The sequence below is a fragment of the Phoxinus phoxinus genome (genome assembly GCF_949152265.1).
Source record: "Phoxinus phoxinus genome assembly, chromosome: 7".
NCBI classification, from domain to species: Eukaryota; Metazoa; Chordata; class Actinopteri; order Cypriniformes; family Leuciscidae; genus Phoxinus; species Phoxinus phoxinus.
The window spans coordinates 19,997,769-20,005,308 of NC_136882.1; positions in this window are offsets into that span (position 1 = coordinate 19,997,769).

Genomic DNA, 7,540 nt, shown 5'->3' on the forward strand with positions numbered 1-7,540 from the left:
CAGGCAGCAGCCCAGGACCTGACGTCCCTCCGCAGGCCCGGCCAGACGAACTTGGCTCCCACCAGCTTGGTTGAGGCCTTCACCCCTGGGTGGGAAAGACCGTGTATAGTGTCAAACACCTTACGCCTCCAGCCAGCAGGTACCATAGGGCGCGGTTAGCCAGTGGAGACGTCGCAGAGGAGTGTAGAGTTGGCAGTGTCAAACACCACATCCTCCATGAGCAGTGCCGTGGGAGCTGTCCTGTAGGCTTGCACCTCAGAGTCCGCGGTTTGATCCTCAGCTATAGCTGCGTAGTCCAGGCCCAAGTGGACGGAACCAATGAGCGCCCGGGAGAGGCAGTCGGCAACAAAGTTGTCCTTGCCGGCCACGTGCTGAATGTCAGTGGTATACTCGGATATGGCAGAGAGCTGATGCTGCTGGCGACCAGACCATGGCTCCGAAGACTTGGCCATAGCAAACGTCAGCAGTTTGTGGTCAACAAAAGCCGTGAACCGCCGCCCTCCAAGAGGAAACGAAAATGACGGGTGGCGAGGAAAAGACCCAGGAGCTCCCTGTCGAAGGCACTGTATTTCCTCTCGCTGTCCCGGAGCTTCCTGCTGAAAAAGGCCAGCGGCTGCCAGGCTCCGCCCACCCACTGTTCACACACAGCCCCAACGGCGTAGTCCGAGGCGTCCGTAGTCAGAGCCACTGGGGCGGTAGGAGACGGGTGCGCTAGTAGAGCAACGTTGGCCAGCGCGGTTTTGGCAGCATCAAAAGCACCAGTCATCACCGGGGACCAAGCCAACACGTCCGCCGCCCGGCCCCCACGCAAGGCATCGTACAATGGCCACATGAGCTGGGCCGCATGGGGAAGGAAACGGTTGTAGAAGTTCACCATGCCCAGAAACTCCTGCAGGGACTTTACAGTGCGTGGGCGTGGGAAACTGCCGACGGCGTCCACCTTGGCCAGGAGGGGAACGGCCCCCTGCGGTGTGACGTGATGGCCGAGAAAAGTGATGGATGACCGGCCGAACTCGCACTTGGCCGGGTTGATGATGAGACCATGCTCACTGAGCCTGCCGAACAGCTGCCGGAGATGTGTCAGGTGGTCGTCTGCGGACTCACTGGCCACGAGAATGTCGTCCAAGTACACAAACAGAAACGGCATGTCTCTCAGCACAGAGTCTATAAGGCGCTGAAACGTTTGCGCCGCCCCTTTGAGGCCGAAAGGCATCCGTAGGAATTTGAAAAGGCCAAAGGATGTGATGACCGCTGTCTTGGGGACATCCTGCGGGTGGACAGGCACCTGGTGGTAACCGCGCACCAAGTCCACCTTTGAGAAAATGGTGGTGCCGGCTAGGTGGGCAGAGAAGTCCTGTATGTGCGGCACAGGGTACCGATCGGGGGTTGTAGCGTTGTTCAGGCGACGGAAATCACCACAGGGACGCCAGCTGCCATCGGCCTTTGTCACCATGTGCAGGGGGGAAGCCCAAGGGCTGTTGGAGCGGCGCACAATGCCGAGGTGCTCCATGGTGGCGAACTCCTCCCTGGCGATCGCGAGCTTGGCAGAGTCGAGGCGCCGAGCTCTTGCATAGACTGTTGGGCCCACCGTGGTGATGTAGTGCTCCACGCCATGCTTAGCCACCGCCGATGAAAACGTGGGCGTGGTGATGTCAGGGAACTCAGCGAGAAGGCGTTGGTAAAGGTCCCCTGTGGCAAGCGTGTTTGACAGACAAAGCGCCCCCGTCCCACCCAGTGTACAGGGGTAGGAAGCAAAAGAGAGGGCATCGATCAGGCGGCGGTTTGTAACGTCCACCAACAGCCTGTAAGCACAGAGGAAATCCGCCCCTAGGAGTGACGTAGACACAGCGGCCATGACGAAATCCCAGCCGAAACGCCACCCACCGAAACACACTTCCACATACCTTGTGCCATAGGTACGAATGGGTGTGCCGTTGGCGGCATCCATCGGGGGGCCATGCCCGCCAGCCATGGTGTCCACTGGCTTCGCCGGCAGGATACTTTTTTACTTTTTTACAGAAAACCGCGGGACGTGCAGTGTGTAGTGGTTGTGGGCACTGGATAGTGGGCACGCTCACTACATGTGATGCACAATCGATTTCTTTCGTGCAAACCCTGTGTTGTACGGGGCTGTGCTTGCACGGGTTGAAAAACCGGGCTCTGGTCGCGAAATGGCGGCGACACGAGAGCAGCCGTGTGCTGTAACATGGGCGCCATTGCAGCGTATGATGCGGGGGCGCACTTAATCGAGCGGGCAGCCCGCGCGCGCTCAGCTCTCTCAGCTGAGAGAGAGAGCACGCGGTGCGAGCCCCGTACGGCTCGGCATGTTTGAGAATAAATGTGGGTGCGTGAACGCGGGTACATTTATAGCACTGGGAGTACTGTCTATTAGAACTGACTGACCGTGCATCGGTTTCGTTTCATAGAAACCGTGTGACATGTAGCTTGTAGTGATTGTGGGCACTTGAAAGCGGGCACGCTCACTACATATGATCCACAATCGACATGAGTCGATTTTATGTGTGCAAGCCCTGTATTGTGTGGGGCTGTGCTTGTGTGTACGAATGGGCACTGGGTCGTGGGCATACAGTTACACACATTACACCATCGGCCATGGCCGGGACACCGTGTAGCACTGAGAGTACTGTCTATCAGAACTGACTGACCGTGCATTCGTTTCGTTTTTACAGAAACCACGGGACATGCAGTGTGTAGTGATTGTGGGCACTGAAAAGCGGGCACGTTCACTAACTTACATGTGATGCACAATCAACATGAGTCGATTTTATGTGTGCAAGCCCTATATTGTGTAGGGCTGTGCTTGTGTGTACGAATGGGCACTGGGTCGTGGGCATTACGGATACACACATTACACCATCGGCCGTGGCCGGGACACCAGAAAATACATTTTCAGATTTACCTGGGACGTCGTGAAAACGGCGTTTGTGTGCAGGCAAACAGGCCTTGATGCCGGTTTGGTGACTGCAAAATACACTGGCACGGTCACGTATGTTGGGACTGTGCGAGCGAGACATTTTAGTGAAATCCGGCCGTGGCGGAATTTTAACACTGTAGCTTTCCTCGAAGCAGAAGTGCGCATCCTGGCTGAAAACGGGCTTTCCGGGACTCCGCGATTTCTTCGTGAATTCAGGAAGAAAAAGGCGTGGGTCGTGAGGACGGTAACGTACGTTCCTCTGCAGAAAAGCAGCCATCCAGCCGGTAAGTGCATCGATGCTGGTCTTTCTTCGTCGACGCTCACGAGTGGCGGGGGAGGGGAGATCCTCGGAGCTCGCCCATCCCTCGCTACCCGAAGCGAGGAGAGAACAGCAGTCGTCCTCCACAGACGCGGCTTCACCTTCCTCGTCCATGACGGACGCAGCGGCACACAGCGGCACACAGCGGCCCTTGTCCGTCGGTCAGAGAGTCCAGCGAAGCGGGCGGAGAAGCTGGCGGCAGCAGCGGCGAGCACCTCGTGGTGGAGGGAGGTTCCGGGCTCCGCTGAGCACGGCGCTTTTCACGGCGCGGCACTGCAGCGGGCGGAAAGATGCAGCTTCAGTAAATAAACGCCAGGCGAGTCCGCAGAGTCACCGTAGGCATCAAATCACAGTGATGGCAGCCGCCATTGACGAGAGCTGAAGCTGCGTGATCCTCACCCAGGCAGGAAACACAAGCACGTGGTCCCCGTCGCTGAGCGGGGCTCTACACGAGCCACAGGAGGTGCGAGGCATCTTGAAAGGCATCTCTTTTAGTGGTGGGAAAAAATGTGTGACGCGACGGCGAACACACACACAAAACACACACACATAATGTAAAGGATATTCCACGCCGGAGAAGCGCAGCAGGGAACGGCGGCTGAAGGCGGCGATGAATCAGCGGCTTCAGGTAAGAGGCGCGTCCTGCTGAGGTGCTTGTATCTGACGGCTGTGGCGGCTCGAATCCAGTCCTACGATGCGTGTAGCTTCGTGAAGAATAAGAAAATCAGAGTGGAAGACAGCTATGCTCGTATTTATAGGCCAAGACCACGCCCGTTTCGGCGGGAGGTGACGCAGAGGGCGCAAAGCGCCCTCATTGGTCAAGCGTCACTGGCCTCGCATAGGCTGTGCTTTTCTGGCGGAGCAGCCAATAGGCGCGCAAATTGCTCCGCCTAAGGTTGTATGCTACAGAAAAGCGTTTTACAAATTTTACAAAATTAAGGATTAATTTTTAGGCTTCAATCTCGGAAAATAAATCTTTCCCGTAGCGTCTTTCGACGCAGTACGAGAGAACTCTACGTAAGAGAACCACTGTACACTAACACAAAAGTCGAACTCACTCGCTCATTTCTCTCTACCCGGCCTTTCCAAAACTCCCATAAAGATCATTTATGATTTGTTGATGCATGTTTTATTTTCAGACTAAATTATAAATGCAACCAATGACTGGTTCAGATGTATTTCTTAATTGCAAATCTGACCACTCATTAATACTAATTATTTTAGTTTTGTAAATTTTTATATTTCCCTGTCCTTTGCTATCACATCTGCAAAATCTGATTCCCTAATACAGATTATTTTGATTTTTTTAAATAAGAAAAATAATCACAATTGCTGAAAACCCAATTGCTTCACAGACTGAAAACATTCACCTGAGAAGAGTGTGTCCTGAAGGCCCTAATTTTTTTCTTGAGAGAAAATCCTGAAGACCTCATCAAGAAGTACCTTGTGAGTTCAATGTCTGCATATTCTATTTTGATTTATTTTTCAGAACAAGTCTAAGTGTGTATTTTGTATGATAGCAAAAAGCAATTAAACTTTTTTGTTTTATGTACACTACTTTAGAATAACCAGACAGATGACTGTGTGATGGTGGCCTTGAGCAGCTCACCAGCAGTGTTCATTATTCGGAAGGCAAGGGAGAACTTCGTGAACCACCTGATGACATTGGCTTTGTGATCGAGGGAGTTAAAGTTTTGAATCAACTTCAGCTACATCAGCTTGTGCCCTGCTTCTAGTAATGATATACATCATCAACCTACAAAAATATTAAAATAAATAGCTATACATTTGAATTCAGTGTTTGAACTTAAAGGGACAATAAGTAGCAATTACTCCCATCTTGTGGTGAATTTGTATTTTGCATTCAAAATAATTTTGCTCTCCAGCACCTCGCTTTTTCAAATTCGCTGTGCATCTACGGTAGGCGATATGTACCAAAAAGCTTTGACAGGATGTCTTCTAATAGCACTTCGTCGAGTTTTCCTTCAGGTGAACAGGTGTATTATTTCAAACAAACTGCAACATGACAACAAACAAACGAATGTTACAGTATGAATTACTGCCCAGGGTGCGATTTGTGAAAAAAAAACAATATGGGGGGGGGGATGTTTTGAAACATTGTTATTCATAAAAATAAATCATGAGAACATGAACTTCACTGTAAAACTGTTCAATTGTAAAATCTTTTTAACTGAAGAAGCCTAACGCAATATTTTAAACAGCTTATCTTTCCCCACACATATGAACTGTGATCATGCAATAACGTTAACTTTTCATCACGATGCTGAGCTACAGTGAAATGATAGAAAAGACATTATCTGTGATAGCAATTCGCCTCATTCGCGCAAACTGGAGTAGAATGAGGCTCGCGTCTACCGCGCCGCGGGACCTCAGACGCGCATAAACGCGTCTTTACATTGAAGTCACTCGCGCCAGACGCCCAAGAGTGAGTGAGTAATCATTTTAAAATAAAATTGACTTTAATCAAACCACGGATCCGTGATAAGTTTTGTGATCCGTCTCGCCACTATGTAGTAGCATGATCACTTTGAGGGGAGGATAAATTTATCCCCATCGGGGATAACAATAATTAAGCAGAGGCAGGGAAACATTGACCAGAAAGGGGGAAATCCCACGCATTTAACGTTCTATTTTTGACTTTTTTGGCGACGATGTTTTCTTCTCCCGTGGCTTGGCATATATATGGTCCATAACAATGCAATCCAGACTTTTAAACTTGCCGGTGCAGTTTCAAGCGCCTCTCACTGCTGCGTTTCTGCTGGTTTCGGCTGGCTCTGAACGAAAACGCGTTGTGGAAACGCGTTGGCTTAGTACTTTTTGTCCCTCTCTGCTATTATAGTTTTGCAAGATGGCGGAACTACATGGAAGCCTCCGTGGACCTACCCGTCCCATGTATATAAAGATAATTAATTCTTCATTTATAAGGATAAGTCAGATAATTGGCCGAGGTATTTGTACACCATTGAGGACATATTTATGAATAAAAATATTGATTTTAGATAATAAAATACCTAAAAAGATACTTAGTGTCCCTTTAAACACATTTTTTTTTACTCTAATTTCAAGTTAATTTAATTGATCAAGCACTTAATTTTGTACTAGGACCTACATTAATTGCAACAGTCACATTTCCAGATATTTATGTCCAACCTTCTGCCAGTCATACACTACCGATCAAAGGTTTTAGAACATTGTGCAGTTCTAACTTCCTGTTTGTTTTTGTATTCTTTAGATGCCTTACAACAAGTGATGGCTGAGAAAAAGGAGGCCTCAACTTAGTTTGCTGTTACTGCAAAAATGGCTCCGTTATGCCCCTGATCTGCTTGGGGACATTGCTCGTGGTGTAAACACCGGAGTTCATCAGAGTCTCAATTTAATATGGACATCCTTTTTGCATCAGAAGAGTATATATATATAATATTATAATATAAGTTGTGATTTATATAATATAACATAATTTAATCATTGTTTCTTCAACTTATTAAAATATCTGACTTTACTGCCACTATCTCTTTCTGCTTCTCTATCATATAGCTATAGTGTGTGATTTGCAAAATACCTATCATAGCCTATACATATCACATATCATAGGGTGACGAGACGTTCCCGATGACAGTCCCTGTTCTTGGTTGCCTGTACCTGGCTAAATACAGAAAAAAACTACCTCTGTCTTGTTTTGTTTTTGAAGACACAAAATTAGGTTTTTCAATCAGATTGATAGTCAAACTGGAAATGTCCCTGTTTTCCCCCCTTTTTCGGGGATTATGTTCCCAGTTTTGATCTTGGATGTCTGGTCACTTTATATCATATATCAGAATATTCTATTACTGGTAGGCCCATTATGAATATTAAAATACGCCGTCGCCGAACCATGTGTCCTGTAGCTACATGTATGACCTTTGCAGCAAAAAAACCCATGTGAAAATCAGTTCGGTATTCAGTTCGGTATGATTAATTAAATGCGCTGACAGCTCATTGCACCTGCCAAACAGATTACACTGAGTGGAGCAGGTGACCGGTTCAAGTTGGCAGCCCCACGTCTCGTCAGCGCCAGTAGCGGTCAATTTAGCGTCTACTCTAGGTCTATGCTGCCACGATACTGCCGTGATGTTGCTTCGACTTCGCTTTCCAACCCGGAAGAACGAATTTGCTCGGAAACGCAAAAATAACCAACTTCCACTTAGGCCTATTGCTAAAATTTATAAGTGCTTTTAGTAATTTCAGTGATGTGCAGCCTGTATCTGTTCACTTCTCAATAAATGTGT